Below are 25,415 nucleotides of genomic sequence, written 5' to 3'. Positions count from 1 at the left end.
GTAATTGGTGTCCATACCACTCGGGAATATTACTAGAAATAAATTAAAAGTGAATAATTTAAAATTAATTTCGAAATAAAAATTGGAGTGGTTCGACGTGGCTAAACCTTGTACACCGAGGGAAAGTTAGTGTTGGGTGTAGTTTATCTTGGTAGACAGCAGATAAAGAAAACATTGTTGCTGCCTTCGCCAGCTGTTCCACGAAGTGCCAAGGTTCCTATTCATTTCAAAGCAGGCTGAATTCACTCGGCTCATCAAGGGAGCTTATTGGTTATACCACGTGTCTCTTGCGTCCCTCCTGACGTCACGTCATCGTCACTATCAGCCGGATTATATCCACCGCGGGACCCTCTTCTATACACGTCCAGTTAACGGGGTCCTGTGCGAGCTACACACTTGGCGACCGCAAACTTCTTGATCTCTTCCGCACACCTAATTCTGTTCCACCCCTGCTGCACTTTCCTTGCGTTGGAATCCAATTTGCTGCCCTTAGCGGCCATTGGTTATCCTCTCTTCGTATTGCATGTCCTGCCCATGCCTATTTTTCTTGAAATCTACTAAATCTCATTACACGGCTCAGTCAGTCAGTTCAGTCGGGTCCGACTCTTCGTGACCCTATGGACCATGTCACGTCACGCTTTCCGGTCTCTCACTATCTTCCTAACATCACATAACTTCATCTGCAGCGCCTCGAGGATGCCATCTAACCATCGCGTTCGCTGCCTACCCCTTCTCCGGCAACCCTCAACCTTTCCCAACATCAAATCTTTCTCCAGCGACTCCTCTCTTCTCATCAGATGGCCAAAGTAGCTGAGCTTTAACTTTAGAATTTGAACCTCCAATGAGCAGTCAGGGTTTATGGTCGACAATATTGACTGATTTGATCTTCTGGCAGTCCAAGGAACGCTCAAGAGTCTCCGCCAGCACCACAATTCAAGCGCGTCAATTCTTCGGCGGTCAGCCTTCTTCACAGTCCAACTCTCGCATCCATACATCACAACTGGAAAGACCATAGCACGAGTTGGTTGGCAGAAAATCTCTCAACGTCAGCTTCTTCAGCAGTAGTGCCCATGCCTATTTTTTCTTGATTTCTACTAAATCTCATTACACGGCTACTCAGTGGAAAAGTGCGCCTCCGCTAAGCTGCGGTCGTCATTACGTCCTTTCTTCCCTGATCCACTCATGTTTCCTGTATATTACAGTTACACCTAACATTTTCTGTTCCATAGCTGCATTGTCCTCATTTTCTGTGGAACCCGTCGCACTCCCATTTGACACAAGCAAGCACAAAGACAAGTAACCTAAGACAAGTGACGTCAAAGAAACCCCCGAAAAATCAATACCCGGCCATGTCATCCGCCGCCTGCCACATGCCAGAGACATGCCCGTGAAGGAGACCGTGATGTATACTGCCCCCTGCAGCGACATGGATACCAAGCTCCATTTTAGCACGCTGTACGGACGTGCCTGCGTGGCAGGAGCGTGGGAAAGGCAGCGTGTCCAACTTGGGGTCTAGTGGTCTTGGAAGGCTCCATTCCGATCTCGCAACCCCATCTCCATGCTAAATAAGAATTTTAGCGCCTTTCAAGTCGGCAGGCGCTTCAACGTCAGACTTCGAGGTACACATAAATTCGAAGACATAGTTAGACCTCCCAAAAGCAGTGCTTTAGCACGAAAAGTGACCACGAAGGAACTTCTAGCCATCCAGTTATTATAATTAAGCCTATTTGCCGAATAGGAAACCTACGATTCAATTCCCTCCGTAAGTCCAACTTAGGTAAGAGTGTATCCTTGGAGTGGTGTAATCTTAGAGAGCAGAGTGAAAACAATGCTCGTAACAGGGAAATCTGCTTTGCAAGTTGAAGGCAGCAGTCAGTATTATATGTAGACGTTACGTAAAGTCTCGAGATTGTAACCTCTTACATTCAAAAATGCCACAGTATAGTACCTCACTTATCTTGCAGATATCTTCGCGGGAATATCACGTGCAGTCGTTGTGACCCTCAGAAAGACAATTTCAGACCACCTCACGACTGATATCCTGCTCTCTTTGCAATGCATATTGGGTGTCCCAGATAACTTGAGCAAAGGGCTAAAAATATTTTAGGTAGGCGAGGGACACCAATCCGCCTTTTGCGCGAGTTTTCTGCGCATGCGCAAAGCCCCAGCGGCGACTGATGAAAACACACTGAGCGGTGTCGACGGCGCTTCTCGTCGCCGCACTCATAGCCAACGCACGGGGGCTGGAGGCGCGGTCACGTTCACGGCCTCGGTATAACGATGCCAACCACCTGTGCCGCTTACGGCTGCCACTCTCGAGGCAAGACGCGTTTTGTTAGGTTTCTTTCGGCGAGCCGCGACCTGCAACGGCGTGAAGCTTGGATTAGGGCAACCAAGCGTCAAGACGTGAATGGGCGACCTTGGCAGCCGACTGCGTGCTCTCGACTGTGCGAAAAACTCTTCGTTACTGGTATGTATGCATCTAAAGGAAATGTACATGATGAAAAGTATCTACCGGAGTTTGCACCAAGCCTGTAACCCACCAGTGAAAGCGGCAATGAGCATTTGTTCGGCGCGTCTGATGGCGATGTATTTTGTCGTTTGTTTTATTTATGTGCGAAGGGGCCGGGTAGCGCAGATATCACAGGTGGCTGTGTGCGCCAGACCGCAATACTTAGCATGTTTTATCGCGACTGCTGCCTGAATAAGAAAACAAAAAAATACGGCGTTTGCTGTGATGCACCGCCGTTCGCGAGCCGAGTGGTTGAGCTCGTCATGAGGCTCGCGAACGGCGGTGCATGACAACAAACACCGTATTTTTTTTTCTTGTTAGTGAGGTGGCAGTCACGATAAAACATCCTAAATATTACGGCCTAGCGCACACAGCCGCCTGTGATATCTAAGCTACCTAGCCCTTTCGCACATAAAGAAAAGAAACGACAAAATACATCGTTTTCAGGCCCCGGCGCAACTAAAGCAATCATGCACGCACCGAAGAAATCCTCATTGCAGCTATCCCTGGTGCGTTACAGCCTGGGTGAAAACTCCAGTAGGTACTTTTCATCATGCTTATTTCGTTTAGATGCATACATATACCTGTAGTATCTGTGTTTTTGCCGCTCGGAGCATATGACGCACTTGGCACTCTTGCACGACGCACAGTACTTTTCTTTTTTTTTAATTAAAGGCTCGCCTTCGTGCACGCCAAAGCATCCGGATTTTTTTCCTTTGGTGTACGCAATCAGATGCACTTCGTTAGGGAGCTTGATAATCGTCGTCTTCGTCCAACCGTTTGCAACGGCAAGGAAACCGCCCACCACAATAAATGAGTCTCCTGGAGGGTTCATGCTCGTTCACTTGCAGAGTGGATCGCTCTGGACGTAGAACAGGGTTGGTTCCTGACCGAGATGCGCATCCGATATGTAGGAGATTCACATGTGTCACCAAGTTGTTGATTCCGCACAAATCGCGGCGGAGGCAGAAATGAACGTTGGAGATCCTTTCACAACAGAATGACCATTCTCTGCGCACCGAGAACCTTTTCACCACTGCGACCACATCCGTTCTGACTCCTGAGGCCAGAAACCGGCTACAGCTCTGAATCATCCATTGCCAGAAAAATGCAGCGCGTTTCCTACAGGTGTGCATTCCGGCCGGGAAAATGCCCTTTTCACGGGGTGTGTATATGTGACTGTCTGCCGATCTTCGTGGATGAAATCCTATAGCTGCACGGTCGTAGATGACGCGAGGAGGAAGCGACGCCCATTGCACTATGCCGGCGTCGCAGTGACCGCATTGTGCTCGGTAACTCAAGACACCCCGCGCATATGCGTCGCTCAGAGTCACAGGAGACGATTCCACCTAGCTCTGCAGCATCAACAAACCGCTGGCTGCTTTGCCCTTTGAGATCCCCTCTCTCTCTCTCTCTCTCTGCCCCCACGCTCTCCTGTCTGCCGAAAACCTGCACGCTGAGAGCGTCTCATTCTGTCACGTCGAACACGGCCCGCGCTACACGCTCTTACAATACGAAGATAGTATATGCGTACGTGCGTTATGAGTGGATTGTGAAAACGCTCTACCTTCCCCCATACTGCGTGAACATGATATGCTGCAATCACTGTCACTACTTTCCGCTCCGAGGCCAAAAAAGGGGGGAAGCTTTCGCTTTCTACCAGCGTTGGCGTGGCCATTTCGTATGGTGCGCTTTCGCGTCGTCTGCTACACTGCCGCTCAATGTGTTTCCCGCCCGCTCCCGCATGATGGCGCCACATCTTCGCGCCAAAGGCGGATTGCATAGAGCAGCTAGCCCAATTACTAAGAATTATTTTTAAATGAAAAAATATCCGTTTAGGTAAAAACTCGGATCTGCAAAGTTAGACAACATCTTCAGAAACTCAAATTCCATTGACAAGCTCACGCGTATCTTTTTTCTCAGCTCCAAAAAAGCCTGCGAAATAAAAAAAATCACTCAGTATTATTGTGGTGCTTCCAATCGTGGTTTTGATGGTCGAAATAAGCTGCGGCCGTGACTCGAACGCACCGTTGCAGCTGTAAGCCGTTATGTCAGCAATGGTTGCAGCGAGCTCGCTGACTTAGGCGAAGCAGCCATGGTGGAAATACCACCCTACCGCTGCAACTGCGCCGTCGAGTATCAGCCGTAACTGCATACCACAATGGAGAGCAGCACAATCATGACACGCGAAAGCGTGTCATGATTGTGCTGCGCGACACGCGACACGTGACCACGTGATTTTTTGTATTTTGCAGGAAGTATTTGGAGCTCGGAATAAAGGATACCCGTGACGCCACTTGGGAGGGAGGGGGGGGGGGGGGCGCTTCCAGCTTTACAAATCTCATTTATTGTTCAAAAGCAATATTTACTATTTTAAAAATATATAATTACGAACTGCAAAAGCGTGCCTGTGGTGCGCGAGACTGCAGGCAGCTGCATGCAACTGGTTTCGGTATCTACGTGAGATATATGTTTTTATCCCCTGGCTAAAGTTAGCTGTGACACCCTGTATATTAGCCCTCGGACAGTCTATCGATGCCTTAATGTCAAGCTAGCTGTGGTGTGCTCTCCACATGCCCATATTTTGCGGTATCTACACTGCACTGCACTGTGAGAGCGCCACGGATGTGGCAGTTCGAGCAACCGCTCGTTGACATGTAAGCCGGCAAATAAGTTACTACACGATCTAAAGATGCCACTTTAAATGTTCGCGGAAGCGTTCTCTTTCGCAGCTGGTTTCTCTCTCTTTCTCAAAAAGAACCATAAGTGCAGAAAGTGCCCTTATTCTTTTAAGAAAGGAAATTCAATGCAGGTTTGCCAGAACTCGGACTACGAAGTTCAGGAATATGCGCCGTTGAACGTCAAATACATATTACACCGGGAGGTAGGGAGCGACTTCAAGATCTTCCTCTACGACACCACAGAAACTCTCCTATACAAGGTGAGCCACCGCATGGCATTGCTTCGTTAGCGCGTCCAAGCAGCGGCGCCCACAGCGCTGTCACTGACCACAAGTTGGGTGTAAGTTGCACGGCAGAATTGCCCCGCATTAATTTCCCCGCTATTTATCCCATAAGGAGGTGGTGGTGGTGACAAAATTTATTAAGGCGAGCCTTAGTAGTAACATCCTGGTTATGGGATTGCTCATGGATGCGTGTCGTGGTTGGCTGGTGGTGCTTCCCGGCGAGCGCAATTAAAGCATACAGAAAATACACGGGTTTAACACTCCTGAACCAAACGTCGAGCGATAGCTGTGTTGATAAGGCACAATTGTATTTTACATGTTTATTCAAATTATTTCTTCCATTCTGTAATGATTACGTGGGTTAACAATTAACGTTGTTGTTGTTGTTGTTGTGGCTGTAGGAAGAAGGAAAAGAAAATGCACGGGCCTGCTACTGGCTCTGTAGTTGAGCCACCTCCGCTGCCTCGTGCAGACAGAAGAGAAAACAGAGAAGAAAGAAATAGGAAGAGGGATAGAAAGACGCGCGCCGCAACAACAGCCGTCGGCCACCACCGAAGTGGTGGCCACCGAATTTTTATCGGTTGTAGGCCGTCATTGCACCCACCACCGCATTGGTGGTGGGTGCAATGACACGTCTGCACGAGGCAACGGAGGTGGCTCACCTACAGAGCCAGTAGCAGGCCCGTGTATTTTCCGTTCCTTTTTACCACAGCCATAACAACAACGCGCACCGACATCGCACAGCACACGGACGCCACTCCGTTTCGCCTCCATCGAAACGCAACCACCGGCGGTCGCGGGTTCGAGCCCGGCTACTCTAGTTCAGTAGTACGTCCTCGAAACCACTAATAAAATTAGTAGGGATAATGATACAGCAAAATGTATTAGTGATAAGGAAGTCAGAAGTCAGAAGTCAGAAGTCAGAAATTAATGACAAAAAAGTGATAAGGATGCTTTGCCATTTCCACAATGCAGGTTGTAGTGATATCAATTTCTTTTTTGAATAGAACTGTCACAAAGAGCGGTGGGGCCTGTGCCAGTCGCTCAAAGCCGAAAATGCGCGGAAAAGGCGGTGTGAAAGGCACTATCGCGTCTGCTCTTCAGGCAAAAGTTAAGCGTCCTAATTTTTGTGCTGTACGGCTCCTCTTTCTCTCTTTACACTTTCACTCCCACCTTCCTCCTCCCTCTCTCTACGACGTGGTACAGGTGTCCATAGAAAAAGTGTTAGATAAATTTTCTTTCCTGTGAACCAATTATTGTTAGATACCACTCTACTGTGCAATCAAAAATGTAAAATCACTGGTCTATAACAAAGGAAACATGCAGTATTTGTCACACTTCTCGGTGGACTCCAGTACCGCACCGTAAAGGAAGGGAGGAATTGGAGTGAAAGGAGAAAGAAAGGTTCCGTAGAGAAGGCTGCAGTATAGTTTCGACCACTTGGGGGTATGTAACGTATATGGCTTGAGGTGGCTGTAGGATAGGATATAGGATAGGAAATACGCTAATTTCTCTCTGAAGGTATTGTGCTAGTAGCAGAAGAGGTCCATCTTCCTTCTTCTCATAGGGTCGGTGCCCCTATTCCAAGACTCCGCTGAGCTTCGCTGCTCGCTGGGCGTGCTGGATCAGATCTAGTTGGCAACCCAGATCGCCGCTGGAGAGCCGGCTCTCCCACTGTTCCGCACTCGGGTCTTTACGCAAGCTATCGTTATTTCTACACTCCCACGTGATGTGGTATAACGAAGGTTTGCTACCACACCATGGGCAGGTGTCCCGATATTGCGACGGGTAAATCTTGTTAAGGATAGGCAGGTTTGGGAATGTTCCTGTCTGCAGTCTTCGCCAGTACACTGTCTCTTGTTGTTTTAGATCTCGATGAGGCAGCGGATAGCGGATCCGTACCCCCTTATAGTAGTTCACAATGTCTGAGTAGGTAAGGCCGACTCGTTAGGGTAGATCGTCCGATTGGGAGGAAGCTCGGCTTGTGTACCCTCGAGCTACTTCGTCGGCGCGTTAGTTCCCCACTATGTCGGTGTGTCCTGGCACCCAGTAGATGTTGTGTGTGACTTTTGATGGGGTCGCGCTCTGGAGGAGCCTGAGCGCGGCGCGACCTATGCGGCCAATCATGTAGTTAAGGCACGCTTCTCTCTAATCTGTAAAAATGGTAAGGGACGTGTTGATTAGATACCCGGCTACCACCGCTAGAGCAACGGCCAGCTCCTCCCCTTCGGTTACCTTGCAATCCCTGACTGAGGTGCTAGCTAATTCCTTTAGGTTGGAATCAATAGCTACCGCCACTGCGCTGTTATATGAGCTTCCTGTATACAGAGCCGCGTCCGTGTATACCGCTGTGGATTTTGTAGCTATATTTTGTTGTACATACTTCGCCCGGGCTGCCCTACGGGCCGCATGCAAGTTGGGGTCCATATTCCGGGGAAGGGAGCTAAGCTTTAGCGTCTGGCGAATTGCGTCCGGTATTCTCGCAGTATGATTCTCGATTTCCGCAGTTCCACCTAGCCCCAGTCGCCTAAGAAGCGAGGGCCCCGTAGACGTCTGCTGGAGCCTGGCTATCTGCGTGACCAGTTGGGCTTCTTTGATCCCTTCGAAGGTGTTGTGAACGCCAAGAGCTAGTAGATTTGCGTTGGAGGTGTTCATTGGTAGGGTGCAGGGCTGTCTTGTAAGACAGCCCTGCACCGAATCTTGGGATTGTGGCTCCAGAGCAACCAGCGATGCGGCCATATGCTCGGCCTTCTCAAGCAATCGACCACTCAGGTCACCAGGATGATCACCGCGTGTGTCGCAGAAGCGGAGCGGCATGCGAGAGGGGAATACCCTGCGCTTGGTTCAGAGCCTGATGCTCAGTCGCGTGGGCTACGCCCTCCCAATCAATCAATCAATCAATCAATCAATTTATTCCAGTTTTCTTTACAAGAAAACTAAGAGTGGCATGAAAAAAGCAGTCATTACGACCGCTTGACAAGCCCCGCCACCCCTACAAGGAGGCAGTTTTGTAGCGACTGAAATGGCGAGATTGATATATACTTGTTGTAGCACACAGAAGATACAAAAGGCAATACATGCATACACTTAAGACCATTTGGGCACATCTGATACCCAGAAACGAAAAGATAGAAAAAGGGGAAGAAAAAAAGAAACACAGTGGCCACACAACACTACAATTTGATACATATTCGCACTAGCACAGTCAATCAATTTAATCAAGAAATTTGTTCCGAATAGCAGCGGAAGACATACCCTGTAACTGGTAATAAAACGTTGTGTTCAAGTATTTGGGGAGTATACATTTTAGTGTGGAAAGACCGTAATTTGTTCTGCATCGCGGTAAAGAGTAGGTAGGGCCTTTTCGTATCGTATAAGGTGTTCGGTGTCGTGTAAGTACCACCATGTTAGAAAAGAATGTGTTGTTATCAGCCGTTGTTTTTTTTTTTATAGAAGGATGCAAACCTGTAGTCACACATTTTGTTTATCGGTATTTTGTATTGTAAGTAGATAGGACTTGTATGTGCGTCATATGGAACGTTGGCAATTGCACGAAGTACTCTTTTCTGCAAAATTAGGATTTTCTGGATGTTAGATGCTGTAGTTTTTCCCCAAACAAGGAAGCAATACGATACATAGGAATAAAAGAACGCGTAGTAAAGGTGCAGCTTTCTCTTGGCAGGAAGAATATTCTCATTCCGTGCAATTATCCCGATATACTTAGAAAGAGCTGTGCAGACTTTGCTCACATGGGCATCCCAGGACATAGTGGCTGTAAGCACGACCCCAAGTGAGGTAAATGTTTGTACATACTCAATGGGAGCGTTAACTAAATAGAGGATATGCGCATTGATTGTGTTGCTCCTTTGGATGGAATAATAAAGCCTTAGTTTTTTTCTTGTTTATTTTTAACGCGTTTAGCGAGGACCAGTCTGATAATGATGTCAAAGCTGTATTTGCGGTGTACGTTAGTTCTTTAATGTCCGGCGTAGAGAAGAAGAATCTTGTGTCATCTGCATATATGATGTATTTAACTAAATTCCTTATGTTGGATATGTCATTGATATATATGTTGAATAAAAGAGGTCCCAGAAGGCTACCCTGGGACACTCCATTTCTAATTGGAACCATATCAGAAGGGAACTGATTTACAAGCACATACTGATAACGAGCGCTGAAATATGATTCAATGAGACAGAGGGCGTGCCCGCGTATACCATAATAATCGAGTTTCTTAAACATAGTTTCGTGGTTAAGCGTATCAAAAGCTTTGCTAAAATCAACAATGATACCCAAGGTCAGAAGCTGAGCTTCGAAGTAATTTAATATGTATTCTTTTTGATCCAGCAATGCATGCTCAGGTGATCTTTATTTTGTTAGAGTCCATATTGGCAGTTGGAAATTACGGAATGCTTCAGTAAAAAGTTGTTGTAACGTCGGTAAATAATTCGTTCTAACCCCTTGGAAAAAAACTGGAAGTATAGATATTGATCTGTAATTTCCAAGATCGTTTTATCGCCTTTTTTATACGTAACCACGACTTCAGCTATATGCATGGTAGCCGGAAAATTTCCTATGCTTTGCGCAGCATTGTATAGATGAGTGAGACAAGGGACTATCAAGCGTAGTATGTATTTTACAGGTTTACTTTGAATATAGCAGGAGTCTAGACTGGACGTGTTCTTTAAGCTTTTAATCGCCGAATAAACCTCAGCGTCACCTGCTGCTTCCAAAAACATTGATTTCCCTAGTCTGTCGCCCATATACCGAAAAATTCCTGGATTGTGAACACTGTTTCCAACTTCAAAGAAATACTTAATAAAGGCGTTAGCGAGAGACGAGCCGGCTAATTCTTTACCATTATTTAGTAGGCTCATAAGATCCTGAGGTTGGTTATTTTGATTTAGAAGGATGTGTAGCCGTTTCCACTTTTCTTTAGGGTTATGGGAGAGGTGTATATTAAACAAACCATTATAATAAGCGGTGCGAGATGATCTCATTTCATAGTTTAAGCGGTTGCGCAGGGATTTATAACTGGCTAAGACTTCGGGAACTTTACTTTTTATGAAATTTGCAAACAACTTATGTTTCTTTCTTACCAATCGTACTAGGCGAGGACTCATTCATGGTTTTCGTGCCCTTTTTGAGGAAATTATCTTAACAATAGGAAAACAATCATTATAGATTCGAAGAAAGAGCGGAATGAATTGCTCGTATGCATCATCGGGGGCTGTCTTCTGGAAAACAGGATTCCAATTCACAAGTGAAATTCGGTTGTTGAATTCATCGAGGCGGCTTTGGGAAAGGAGCTGGCGGTAGACACTCCCAGCAGGCTTAGGTATGGGTTCTTTAGGAAGGAGAAAGAAAATAGGAAGGTGGTCACTTATATCAGTTACAATGCGACCGGCAAGAAACAAGTTTTCGTGGTTGATTATGAGAAGATCTAAAGAAGATGAATAGGAAGTGGCACGTGTAGGCCCGTGAATCACATTTCGGAAACCAGCTGTTTGTATGGCGGTTAACATTTTTTTTTGCACTCAGTTTGTCGTGCTCATATCTATGTTAAAATCACCCCCAATACAAGTAAAACAATATTCAGAAAGAAAAAATATCTCACGCTCGAAGCTACAAAGAAACTGGACTGTATTATCATGTGGGGGTCGATAAACTACACAGAAATCGTGGCTGCCAGACGTAACTGTCAGCATTTCTATGTTCTCGTCCGTTATGCAGTGATCGGATAAGATATCAGAAGAATACTTTTCTTTTATCGGTGCTGCTACGCCTCCACCCCGATTCTTAACACGATTAAGAAAAAATGATCTGTACCCAGGAAGGCGGATGACGTCACTATCTGAGCGATACCACGTTTCGGTTAACAAAATAACGCTACGCCCTCCCATACTTCAACCTCAACAGAGGTGGCTGTACATGGGAATTCAGCCTCCAGGTTACTATGTGAGCAACTTACCAAACTTATTGTTGTGACTTAAGGAAAACAAAATGCTACTGGCTCTGTAGCTGAGCCACCTCTGTGGGAGGTGGTGAAGGGTGGCTGTTAGGTCAACGCCGCTTGCGGCGGGGGCTAGCTTGTTGTAGGCCGTCTTTGCACCCGCCACCGCTTAGGTGGTGGACGACGGCTGTTGCGGCGCGCGTCTTTCTCTCCCTCTTCTTTTTCTTTCTTCTCTACTTTCTCTCTTATGTCCGCACGATGGAGGCGAAACGAAGAGGCGTCGTGTGCTGTGCGATGTCAGCGCACGTTAAAGATCCCCAGGTGGTCGAAATTACTCGTAGCCCTCCACTACGTCTCCTCTTTCTATCTTTCCACTTTCACTCCCATCCTCCTCCCTTCCCTTACGGCGCGGTTGCGGTGTCCACAGAAAACAAGTGAGGCAGTTACCGCGCCTTTCCCTTCCTATAAATACATCAGATAAATACATACATCAGAGGCAGCGGAGGTGGCTCAGCTACAGAGCAAGTAGCACGCCCGTGGATTTTGTTTTCCTTCTTCCTGCAGCCACAACAACATCCTCCGCTACCTCGTGCGGACAGAAGGAAAAATAAAGAAAGAAAAAGAAAAGAGGGAAAAAGACGCGCATCGAAACAGCCGTCGTCCACCACCGTAATGGTAGCGGATGCAATGACGGCCTACAACAGCGTGTTCTTGCCTTGTTATATATTGTGGCGCTACTTGTGGTCTTAATCATTCCGAGAGACTGGTAAAACAAAGCGGAAGTATAGAACTCCAACTCGTTCCTTTTTTTTTTTGCAGCTGTGCGTAAGTAAGAAGAACGCGACTGCCGTTAACTACGGAATAACCGCCGGCCACATTGAACACGACGACGCCAAAGGGCGCTGCGGTAAAGGCCAGTTCCCGCTACTCCACGCGATCAAGAAGGCCATCGAGTTCTTCAAGGACAGCTACAAGTCTCCGGCGGAATATGAAAAATGCCTATCGGCCACAAAGACCAAATCTCTTTTTAATAAGCGAACAACGATACATAAGCAGATAATTTAAAACGTATTTTGAATTTGAAGAAAAATATGAACGATTCACAGCTCTTCGTGAGGCACTTTATTCGTTCCATTCACATTTTAACCACGCTGTGGCTTGCTCGCGCAAAGCGACATACAGACAGACGGGTACAGGCTAGTAAACAAGACATGAGACTCGAAGCTGATTGACATTCGAAGAGAGTACAGTGGGAAGTGATTACTGGTCTTCACGGTCTCAAGCCATTAATCGATGGAGCTTGGCGGGTATGCTCGTTCTGTTCGACTATTATCGGCCCTCAAGTTTGTTCTCTTGCAAAAAAAATGTTCCGTTACAAAACAAAAACATAATTTAAACTGCATGGCTATGTTTACACAGATTTTTTTTCTGGGTGAGCAATGCCCCTCCGGGGAGGTGCAGTGGTAAGACCACCGACTACTGTGCCGGAGTACCCGGGTTCGAACCCGACCTCCTGCGGCTGCGTTTCGATGGAGGCGAAACGAAGAGGCGTCCATGTGCTGTGCGATGTCAGCGCACGTTAAAGATCCCCAGGTGGTCGAAATTACTCCGTTGCCCTCCACTACGGCTCCTCTTCCTCTCTTTCCAATTTCACTCCCACCTTTATCCCTTCCCTTTCGACTCGGTTGAGGTGTCCACAGAAAACAAGTGAGACAGTTACCGCGCCTTTCCCTTCCTATAAGTCAATCAATCAGTGAGCAATCGTTATTAAGGCGAAAGTCTTAATAGGCTATGTTGTGTCGCCAAAGACAGGCCAAAATACGTCCACAAAATTCGCAGCAAAAATGTGCCGGTGGTAGTGGTTGTCATTGGATAAGTAATGAAAATGGAAACACAATTAGGCACTGGTAACGAATTAGTAAAATGAATCAATTATAAAGAGCATATAGTGATAAGACAATTATAACGATATCAGTAATAAGTTATTGATAAAGAGCCTAAGACTTTTGCCTGTGGTAGTTGATTCCTGGCTAAATGGCGAAAGAACAGCGCAACATAAACAAGAAGGAAGAAGCACGCAAACACAGAGGGAGAGAGAGAAACAACTTTATTTGCTCGAGCTAACGTCTGCTTAAACGCCGTCGATGGGAGTGGTTCTCTCTTTATGGGACCCATATGCATCCCTGGCCGCCTGGCCCCTGGCGATCAGGACGAGCTGGTCTTCTACGGCGGGGCGGGTTAGCAAGGTCTCCCATCGCTCGGTAAGGGAGGATGAGGGATGGGGTGGTGGGGTAGTGGGGCAGGTAAGAAGGGGGGGGGGGGGATTTCCTTGATGAAGTTGCATACTCCAATGACATGTTGGAGCTTGCCTATCTCAGTCTTGCAGAAATCGCATTCCTTCTGGTACCTTTCCGGGTACATCTTGTGTTGAAGGTAAGGGTGCGGGAAGGATCCTGCCTGTATCTGCCTGTAAATCGCTTGCTGTTCTCTGGTAAGCGATTTGTGAGGGTCGAGGTAACGTCGCCTCTCCGTCTTGTAATATTTCATAATTTCTTTATAACTAGTAATGGACTGTGGCTCACCTTCCTCTGCCCGGCGCCCGCCTGTTTCGCGCTGTTGTTTCTTCATATAGAAGATATTAGTTATAAGGAAATCACTAATAAAGAAAATAGTAATAAGAAAATACTGTTAAGGAAATTAACGATAAGAAAATTAGTGACAATGAAATCAGTGATAAGAAAGTAATAAAGTAAGTAGTGGTGAGAAAAAAATATGAAGATTAAGAAAATTGGTTGGTTGGTTGGTTGGTTCATAGGAAGGGAAAGGCGCAGTATCTGTCACACTTGCTCTGTTGGAGATAAGGAATTAGTGACACGAAAATTAGTGACAACAAAATTAGTGAAAAGAAAAATGATAAGAACATTGGTGATAATGATTTTTTCGCACTTATCCAATGCAGTTACTGCAGTAATCTCAATGTTTGTTTGTTTGCTTTTTAATGAATATGTCAGGCCTATTAACCGGACAGGAGGAGTAAGGAACGGGAAAGTCCTCTTTTGGACCGCGTCAGTGACTGCTTTACGTGCTAACTGCCAGATTGATAGCAGCGTGGGTCGGGCCTGAAAGTCGCCGTTGCTCGGTGTAGTCCAAACACTGAATGCGGTGACATTTCTTGGCAGCTATTTCTTCTGATGTGGTAATTACTTGGGCAGTTCCACAACATATGGTCTGCCGTTGGGTGGACGTCTATGGTGCGTTTTCTGCAAGTAACTGGCCGTATGTTCGTAGTCATTCTTTCCGACCGTCTGACTCAGCTGCGAGAGGGTCATGGTGCCCGGGTTTCTAATTCGACAGCCATTTGTCGATCACATCTGCGGATAGCGCATAGCCCGCGCGGCCACTATGTATGAGAACTTGTGCATCTCTGGGAGCCCAGATTGTAGGCGGTTGGAATTAACAGCAGTCTGCACCTCGAGGGCGTACCGTCTTTCTTGTCTGACCGCGCTGACACGCGCGATCGAGTCGGGGTCATTCGGTGCGGGCCGGACCGAGTGTGCCGGGATGGAGCGGTCGCCGTTTATGATCTCGCTCGTTAACATATGTGCGGCCTCGTTTACGACACCTCCCGCGTGTTCAGCACGCAGTACACTTTCACACAGAAAGCAAAGCGCTAATAAACGGCAAAGGACCAAGTGAGGTCAGGACGCGCCTGTCCGCACTTTGCAACCACCTTCAACCCCTGGGACACACAGAAGGCACTTTCGTCCACCGTCGCCCTCCTTGCCACTTCCTGGACACTGGTGAGAAGTCCAGTGGCGTGTTGCCTAGGTTGTACGGCGAACTTGGTACCGAGCGCCAGTCCTGGAAACATCCGGGATGTCGACGTCACCGCTAGTGTGAATCCCCTGACCACTTGTCGATACCTTGCGATGCACCAGAAGACAAAGACCCTCCAAAACATGGAGCCAGAAGGTCTCCGTGGACAGGTCGAGCAACCTTGAAACCTGGCACCATTCCCAGCGGGCTGGTCCGAGGCTTCCGTCACAAGCTTTCACAGTAGAACTGAGCCTGCTTCTGCCGTTATGTGTGACGATGAAGCAACACGCCCAAACAATTTCCCTTCTGATGTACTCTCTCACTTCTAAGTCATGACCTCGAAAGAGTATTATGTGGATCCGTGTTTGGATGATTCCGCATGTTACGCTGATTTTAGGAATGTCGCCAAGGCGGCGTTTAAGAGCTTCTCGGCTGTCGGTATATTTGATTACTAGGCCTCCGGATCCGTGCAGCCTACTGAGCGTTTCCTCTCTCTCTCTCTTTTTTGACAGCGGCCAATATCGCTGAAAGCTCAGTTTGAGGGGAGCTGCGTGTGTGGTCATACTGGTCGTACTTACCATGTGGTGGCAACACAGCGAGTGTTGTGTGGTTTGTCGAGGTATTCTGGGGCCACATCTGTAAGCTCCGCGTTTTATCGTTGGCCTTGAGCGTGATGCCATCCCGCAGATTTGCGTTCGCCACTGTGGCCTCGCGCGTTGCATTTGCGAGTCAGCTGTTTGGAAAGCCTTACCAGTCACCATGGCTCAAAGGGACTGGTGACTCATTCATCTGATGCAGTGTTGCTGCATCAGCTGGGGAATCGTTAGAGAATATTTTGAGCAATTTACGCCCCGCCACTGTTTACAAGTTCTCGCAGCAGCAACTGCAGCTGCGCTGAATCACGTGATATGTAACGGTGCATGGCACCTAATCATCCGCTAATGCCGTTTGGCGTGATCAAGTATAGGTTCCTTGGTACTGACTCCACCGTAGAAAATCAATTAAGGGGCTCATATTGATTTTACGTATAACTGTTGTTTCTCAATATTGGGAAAAAAATATGTTCATTATTGCAACATTGACATACTTGCTGTACGCATATGGAGTCCACTGTAAAATAATATTTAAGCGATGTCTTTTCATTGCGCACATTGTTCGCAACCTTTACTCTTTAACAAAAATGTGAGAGCTGCTGCCTTTTGTGCTGATTCCAGTGACGCGTCCTAAGGCATTATGGCAAAAATTATTAAAAGAGATTCGTCCTATGTCAGTACACCACTTTCCAATCATATTCTATAAATAAAGCTGCTTTATGAGTTCTAATTGTGCTACTTGATCGCGTGTGCGACTGTTTTCACTGATACGATGACGTGACACCCAAAAACAATCGCCCTCTCTTAATTCATGCTTTCGATGACACAGCTTACACTATTCAGTGGCTATGTGTATGTATAGGAAAAATTGCATTTTATTTTACCGAGTAATAAAGCCGAATCTTACTTCCGAGGTCTAGGAAATTTGAGGTTCGTACTGCTCTCGCGGTGAGAGAGAGAGAAATAACATTTATTGCACCCGTCAAAAGGTTGGTGAGGATCCGAGGCGAAGCTCTGTCCCAACCATGTCCTCCCCCTCAGCCGTCGACCTGGATCCCTTGGATCTTAGCAGCGGCCAGAGCAAGACGGATGACTTCTCGTTGCCCTTTTTCGTCCTGCTTGAGAAGTAGTGCCTCCCAGGACTCATCTGTTCGGTCAGGTTCTCCAAATCTAGGACATGTCCATATCATATGGATCATGTCCGCTATGCCATCGCAACGTTTGCACCTGGGGCTAAAAATTTCCGGGTGCCACTTGCTGTAAAGCTGGGGGTTCGGGAATACTCCAGTCTGTAGCTTACGCCACATAACCTCCTCGCTTTTGGTGAGTTGCTTACGCGCTTTTGGTAGTACTGATCTGCCTAATTTGTAATGATTTTGGATATCTTGGTAGGTGTTAAGGTCATCGTCGAACTGCAGGGGCTCCTTATCGCGAAAGGGGTACGGGGTTGCGCATAAGTCGTCACTGGGATCCCGGAATGTAGCTAATCCTCGGGCCAGTACGTGCGCTTTCTCGTTCCCCTTCAACCCCTGGTGCGCCGGTGTCCAAATGAGCGCGACCTGCTCTGCCGGTGGTGGACCACTGGCCAACACTCTTGCTGCTATGGCCGAAATGCGGCCCGCGTCAAAGTTTCTAATCGCTGATTTCGAGTCTGTAACTATAATTTTGACTTGTTGTTGTGTTAGAGCTAGCGCGATGGCCACCTCTTCCGCCTCCGTTGTGGTCGAATTTCGGGTGCTGCGCGCAAACTACCGAGCCCCCGTCTTCTCTAGTTGCTAATGAAACACGTCCCCTATCGTTCGCGCATTGTGCGGCATCTGTATATAAGACGTCCTGTCTTCCCTCAAAACGGGCTTGCAGCGCTGTTGCTCTATCATTCCTCCGGCTCTCGTGGTAAACGGGGTGCATGTTTTTGGAGAGCGGAGGTATTTTTAATTTGTCCCTAACCCGTCCAGGTACTTTTTCTGTACGTCTGGAGCATGCTTGCGACTCATACCCCAGTTTTTCCAAAATGCTCCGACCAGTACGACTGCGCAACAGTCTCTGGTATTGTGAAGTCCTTGCAGCTTCAATGAGCTCTTCGAGGGTATTGGAGACCCCTAGTCTCATAATCTTGTTTGTCGATGTATTGGGTGGTAAACTAGTGCCGTTTTTATCCCTGTACAAATGAGAACGTCAAGTTTCTCTTTTTCTGCCTTGTGAAGCCGTAAATACGGCGCCACGTAGACTATCCTACTGATTAAAAAAGATTGGACTAGCCTAAGGAGGTTAGCTTCTTTCATGTCCGCATGTTTGTTTGCGATCCGCTTCAGGAGTCTACAGGTGTGACTGGTGCTAGCGTCTAGCCTCTGTATCGTTTCCGAGTTCCTGCCGTTGGCCTGAATTCGTAATCTCAGAACTCTAATGGTTGCCACCGTTGGTATAACGTTACCGTTGACCCTGAGTGTTATTTCCGGGTTATCCTGCTTTATACGCCGACGATGGGGCGATCGCATTGACGTGAGAACGAGCGCTTCCGATTTCTCGGCCGAACATCTGAGCCCGATCGGTTCTAAGTATCTTTCTATAACTTCGATTGCCCGCTGGAGTGGCTGTTCAATTTCACCGTCACTGCCCCTGCACATCCACAGAGTCAGGTCATCTGCATATAAAGTATGGTGTAGCGCTTGGATTTCCTCTAGTTTTGCGGGGAGACCAATCATGGCGATATTAAACAGCGTCGGGGACAACACCGATCCCTGTGGTGTGGCTTTGTTTCCCAGTCGAATACCTTCTACTGTGTGTCCCCCCATACTGATAGTTGCCGTTCTATCGCTGAGGAAGTCGCGTATGTAGTTGTACGTGCGAACTCCAACATCTAATGCACTGAGATTCTGCAGAATAGCCGAGTGCTTCACGTTGTCAAAAGCTTTTGACACGTCTAGACCAACGATCACCCTGGTGTCTACTGTTGAATTGTGTATGATCTGTTCTTTTAGCTGCAGCATGACATCGCATGCGGCCAAATGCGGTCTAAATCCTATCATGGTGTTCGGATAGATATCGTTGTCCTCCAAAAACCGGTTCAGCCGGGCCTGAACAACATGCTCCATTAGTTTCCCCACGCATGACGTGAGCGAGATCGGACGCAAGTGTTCGAAACCCGGCCGCTTCCCCGGCTTCGGGAAGAATACGAGGTTTGAATACTTGTGACTTAAGTTAAAAAGCATCTCACAAGATTTCTTCAAAAGTTTCTGAATAAATTTTAATTAAAACAATCACAATATATATATATATATATATATATATATATCATTAAATAAAGGCAACAGCTTTGAGGCTTCACTTTTATAACTTTTCGTCTATCAACTAAAAAGATTACCGACGATTACGTTACTTCCTAATGCGAAATTTGAGCGCAGCAAATACGCTGTAAAGCCTCTGCTCTGGCAGCTCGTCGCCACCGATCTGGCTCTCTGATTGCCATCGCACAGGGGTTGCATTGGAGGAGGAGCGAAGAAAGGAATTAAGTTCGAGCCGGCGCTTTGACAACCGGAGACTCGTAGGAAGAGGGGGGAGGGGGGCGGCGTGTACACCCAGCGGCAAACGATGGGGGCAGAAGCGCGCGCAGCAAGCGGACAACGCGATAAGGGGAGGAGGGAAGAGATAGCAGCGACTGACTGATGCTGCTGACGCCGATAGTGAGTCAACCCCAGCTGCGGAGTTGGTTTCAGGGACAACGCCGCCGATGCCGACGCAAACAATATGATAAACTCGCTTCCGCAGCGCCAAGAACCAGGTCTAGCCGTGGGAAGGTGGTCACGTATTCGTCGACGTGCCGGGGCCTACGTGAAATAACCGGCGCGTCGGCAACTGAAGAGCACCCTATCCGCCACACTGCCTCCCCTCCTCTTTCTGCATGGCGGCGACGGTGCTCTATGCAGTCACGTTATCTTGACTCTCTAGCGGCGTCAGTGGCATCCAGCGGTATCAGTCGGTCGCTGCTAACGCTGGGGGGATGAAAGGGGGGCGGAGCTGGTTACGAGGCCGACGACGACGCCGACGCCGACGCGAAGCCCAGGAACGGACGCCAAAGAGCTGCGCTCTAAAACGGACAGGGAGAATCCTGATATCCGGAGTAAAATATTCCTAGCCGAGAAGCAGTGACCTCACAAACAGCAGAAAACGCTAAGATATTTGAAGAAGCTAAGTGCCAACAACAACAACAAAACATGAACTGCAGCACTTTTTTCTCGCACTGAATAACGGAATTTTTTTCTTCTAAAGATGAATAGCCAGCAAGAAGTTCAGCAAAAGGGTGGTTAATAAGGCATATCATAAAGCGCTGGCAAGCCACAAGAAGTAAGCATGTCTTGCTTTTTATTTCAACAATTTTTATAGACTACTTCTAAAAATTTCAATAACATCTTGAAATGCATTGTTTATCTTCCATTCAAGAAGTGCGTTAAATATTCTAGCACATAAATAATTTTAAAAGGGACTAATAACGCACAAAAATGCGCACCCGGAAGGACAGAATAGAAAAGGCATGCGCTATATATAATCTGTTTCATTTGCGGCCACGCCAGGAAACGTATACGGGAACGAAGACATGTTCAGTAACAGAATTACGTCAAACGCAACGGCGATTCACAAAACGCGTGCCGGTACGTGATCTCTGCCTTCTGAAGCTTTACCACCGTATCACTAACAAACAGACTTGCATCTCTTCATAACATAAAATGTTTTCAAGGCACTTTGGACTTCTAAAGTGCGATGATGCGAAAACCTTTGTTTGAAACACCGCTGATTCCTGCTTTACTGCGGCGTTCGAGGAAGCGCGAAATAAAGACCTGGCACGGACGCCGGTGTGGTCAGCTTCGTATATGCGTGAACCGCCTGGTGATGTCATCGGTCATGACCGTACGTGATCCCATGACAGGAAGTGACTTAAATATGGTAGAATATACGGCTATTATACGTGATCGACTGATGCCACATCTGGTCGAGACGTCACGTTCTGTCATTGCCGAGTAGTGTGAGACTTCTCGTGGACTGACACTTCTTTAGGTAGGTAGGTATACCTTTAATGAAACGCCGGCAAACTGCGGTTTAATATGTCGTGACGCTGGCCAAGAGTCGATTCGGGGTTACGCCCTACTCTGCATTACCTCATTTCGGCCCGTTGGTGGTGGGCCGTGAGGCTTGTGCTTTTCGAGCGCACCCCGAGCCTGCTGGACGGCCCATAGTTGACTGTACTTGTCTGTGCTTTGCACAGCACTTTGAAGTTCGGGCGGGTATGTCTTAAAGTAGCTTCGGTCGGGAACCTAGCAGTGTCCCACATGATGTGCCATTGGTCCGCCGGATCCACTTGACATACACTGCACACATCACTCGTGTAGATGTCTGGGTGAAGGACGTGTCGCACTGCCGGGCAGAGGAGTGACTCTGTCTGTACTTGCCTTAGGATGACCGCCTCCTCCCGACTGAGTGCCGGGTGACGAGGCGACATTGTCCGTCGAGCTAAGCGGTAACACATAGTAACTTTCTCGTAACTGGTCACTCGGTCCTTGGTTTCGAACCACCCCTCTGAACGGTCACTCTCGAGGGCGCGAAAGGTAAGCGCTCGCGCCGCCAAATGGGCTGTCTCATTGTGATTCGGTGATGATGCACATTCGCTCGCGTGCGCCAGGAACCTCGTGATGCGGATGGTGCTGCCGTCGTCTTGGAGCTGGAGCTTGCCGATGATGGCGGACGCCGGCGCGCACACTCGCCCCTTACCAAAGTTGCGCACAGCGTTCCTCGAGTCGCTGAGCACGGTGCGACACTCGGCCTCCGAGATCGCCAGAGCGATGGCAACCTCCTCGGCGTGTGTGGCATCCGTGAACCGCACGCTCGCTGCCGTTGTCTTGAGACCGTAGCCGCCGCAACGGCCACTGCCACGAGTCCTTCTCGCTTGTATTCCGCTGCATCCACGTACCAGACGTGCGGGTCTTAGGCGCGTTGATCGACGGGTGGATGTGGGCCCGTGCCTCCTCGCTGATCTCGCACTATTGTCGACTGGGAGCTCGCGGGTTCTAACCCAGGAACGTCAGTATACTGCGGTCTGTCTTGGTGATAGAGAGGCGCTCGATGTGCGCAATGAGCTGCGCCTCGGCTATTTATTCTAAGGTTTGGTTTGGTTTTGGTTTTGTGGGGTTTAACGTCCCAAAGTAACTCAGGCTATGAGAGACGCCGTAGTGGAGGACGCCGGAAATTTAGGCCACCTGGGGTTATTTTAAGGTGTTATGGACGCCGAGCTGCAGGAGTTGAGCCGTACTCGTGGTCACCATTAATCCCAGCGCCGTCTTGTAACCCGTCTGATCAGTATGTTTATCTTTCTCCTGTCAGTGACCTGCCACTTGAGGTAGGCCGCAACGTAGGCGATGTGACTAATCACGAACGACTGGACGAGGCGCACAAGACTCTCTTCACACATGCCTGCCCTTTGTATCGAGACTCGGTGTATGAGCCGAATGACGTCCATTGCCTTGGTGGTAATCTTGTTTATGGTCTCGTCGTTGCGGCCACTCTTGTTTAGCAGCAGGCCCAGGACCCTGATCTTGGAAACTTCGAAGGTTCGTTCCCCGATGCAGTCACGATCTTGATGTGATCGCACCCCCGAGGGCGAGCGCGTTTCCGTCCCGGCCGTAACAGTGTGAGTACGAACAGCTAGGGTTTGGTGGGCAAGCACACTAGGCCTGTGCCGTTAAGGTGCTGCTTGATGGCAGCAACCGCCGCTTGGAGCTGTTGCTCAATGCTGGCGTCGGTGCCGCCGGCCGCCCACAGAGTAATTTCGTCGGCGTAGATTCTATGCCGGACGCCGGTCCCCTCACTGCCCTCGCTACTCCGATCATGACAAGGTTGAAGAGCAATGGCGAGATGACCGAACCTTGCGGGGTACCCGTGTTGCCGAGCTTGCGTTCGGGGAGCTTAATCTCCGGCGTGTAGTTCCACCGTGCGGTTGTCCAAGAAGTCTTGGATGATGTTGCAGCTCGGCACCCTCATGTTGAGTCTTGATACTTGTGAATATATGGCTGAGTGTTTGACATTGTCGAACGCACTTGGTAAATCAAGCCCGAATTACTTTGCTGTCTTGTGTCTTGTCAAAGATTTCTTGTTTGAGTTGTAGTGCGTTTGTGTGTGTGCGTGCGTGTGTGTGTGTGTGTGTGTGTGTGTGTGTGTGTGTGTGTGTGTGTGTGTGTGTGTGTGTGTGTGTGTGTGTGTGTGTGTGTGTGTGTGTGTGTGTGTGTGTGTGTGTGTGTGTGTGTGTGTGTGTGTGTGTGTGTGTGTGTGTGTGTGTGTGTGTGTGTGTGTGTGTGTGTGTGTGTGTGTGTGTGTGTGTGTTGGAGCGTTGCAGCGTCGGATGGCGGCGCTTTCGAACAATATATGAAAATCATAGGGAATGTTCGTGCGATCACAGGCAGCCTCCTGACTTAGCCTTGTCTTCCGTGGCTGCGATCCGCCTGTTCAGTGACATTTTATAAACGCTAGTGCAATCGCCCTCAGTACTTGTAGACATCTGCTGAGAGTCTAGGAGCACGTGATGCGCATAAAACACGTCAGGGAGATCCTCTGCCAGCCTATCATTTCCTGTCGCGTTACGCAGCTAAGAGCATATATTACCAGCCTGTATTTTAGTCGAAAGCACCAGTTCACGAGGTCGAAAAGGTTAATCGTGTCTTGTGCCGTCAAACGGGCAAGCGCTGCCGATTCGGACCTCGCTACTAGGATGGAAGAGGGGTACTTCCCTGTATGCGAACAGGAGTAGAGCCAGGTAACGATCCCAATCGGTCAGTCTCTCTTGACACATGCGCTTCAGTATTTGTTTAAGCGTGCCGTTAAGCGTTCGGCTAGGCCGTTCGCTATCGGGTGGTAGGGAAAGGTATGCAGCTGTTTTACTGACAACAGACGGCTAACCTCTTTCATTACCTCGGACGTAAAATTAGTGCTCCTGTCACTGAGGACCCCTCTGGGCACTCCTACACGGGAAAACATTTCGACAAGAGCTTCGGCTACCCTTTCGGTCTCAATGCTAGGAAGCGCGACTGCATCAGGGTACCAAGTGGCATAATCCACCATGGTCAGGATGTATCGACTGACGAGCGGACTTTGGGTTGAGTGGGCCAACAATGGCGATCGCCACACTCTGAAACGGGGTCTGAATGACGGGCACTCGGACCAAAGGCGCTCGTGTGGTGTGATCCTTTGGAGTTGTTCGTTGACATAGATCGCAAGAGGCAACAAACCGCTTAGCGTCAGCCTGCATTGCGGTCCAGAAGAATTCTATCTGAGGCTTCAGTAGGATTTTCTTCGCGCCTTGGTGGCCTCCCATCAACCCATCATGTGCGAGCTTGAGAATAGCTGATCTGTACTTTTGGGGCACAAGAACTTGAGTGTACTCCCCGCCGGACTCGGCGACGTATTTCCTCTGAAGAACGCCGTCAGCAATGAAAAACTGGTGGCTACCCTTTCCCTTCTTCGCTTGCGGCGGGCCCACACGATCGAAGCACGAGCGTAGGGTTGCATCATTCCCTTGCTCTTGAACCAAATACGATAAGCTTTATTTTCCATCAAAGATGGAGGGAGACGAGGCTAAAAGCTGCGGCCGCAGCTTGACTGGTCCTCGCCCCCCCCCCTACATATAAGAGCAACAGAGCGACTGATGGCAGTTGACAGCAAGGCATACAATACCAATGAAAAATACTGGTTACACAAAAGATATTGGCGTGGACACTGACAAGGACGACAGCAGTGTGCAGTGGCAAACAAAAATTCTAGGCCCATAGTGGAGTATAAGAAATCGAAAAATTAGGTAACCTTGAAAAAGGAGATAATATATGCAACTCTCTTGCATTTGAAATCAGTTTAGCCACATGCACACACAGCATTACAAAACAAAGAAAAAAAGGAGTATACTAATGCACCAGAAATGATATCACGGCAAGATAACACCACAAGAAAGTCATATCATTTCCGAAAGTTATACAATACTAATACCGAAAGAAAATGTTCTTAAGCTGCTTAACATTCAGCTGTAAAATGTCGGTATTATTAGACAAATAGGAATTTAAAAGCGATGGGATACAATATTTTAGTGTTTGCGCACCGTAATTCCTTCTACTGAAATCAACTTTCCAGATTTCGGGTTTCCGCGTAAAATGTCCAGACGAAACTTTGGGAGTTAAGTTTCCTAAATTTGTTAGGATATTACTATTCTTCTTTCTTCCTTTGATTAATGCGAGACATAGATTGTATTTGTATATGTCTTTCACTTGCAAAAGTCCCAGCTTTTGAAACAATGGTTGCGCATTAGCGTCGTACATAGAGTGTGTAATGATTCTAACTACCTTTCTCTGAAGCCTACTGAATTTCTGCATATTAATCACTGTAGTAGTACCCCACACGAGATTGCAATAATTAATGTAAGACAAAGAGAGAGAGTTATATAAAAGCATCACAACATTCTTAGGAAAGAAAAACTTGTTTCTATACAGAATACCAATTACTGACGCAAGCCTATTACATATGTAATCTATGTGTCGGTTCCAAGACATA

The sequence above is a fragment of the Amblyomma maculatum genome, chromosome 9, assembly GCF_055883805.1.
Source record: "Amblyomma maculatum isolate TAMU_Amacu chromosome 9, ASM5588380v1, whole genome shotgun sequence".
Classification (NCBI taxonomy): Eukaryota; Metazoa; Arthropoda; class Arachnida; order Ixodida; family Ixodidae; genus Amblyomma; species Amblyomma maculatum.
The sequence above is the reverse complement of the archived record's forward strand: the minus strand, read 5'-3'. Positions refer to the sequence as shown.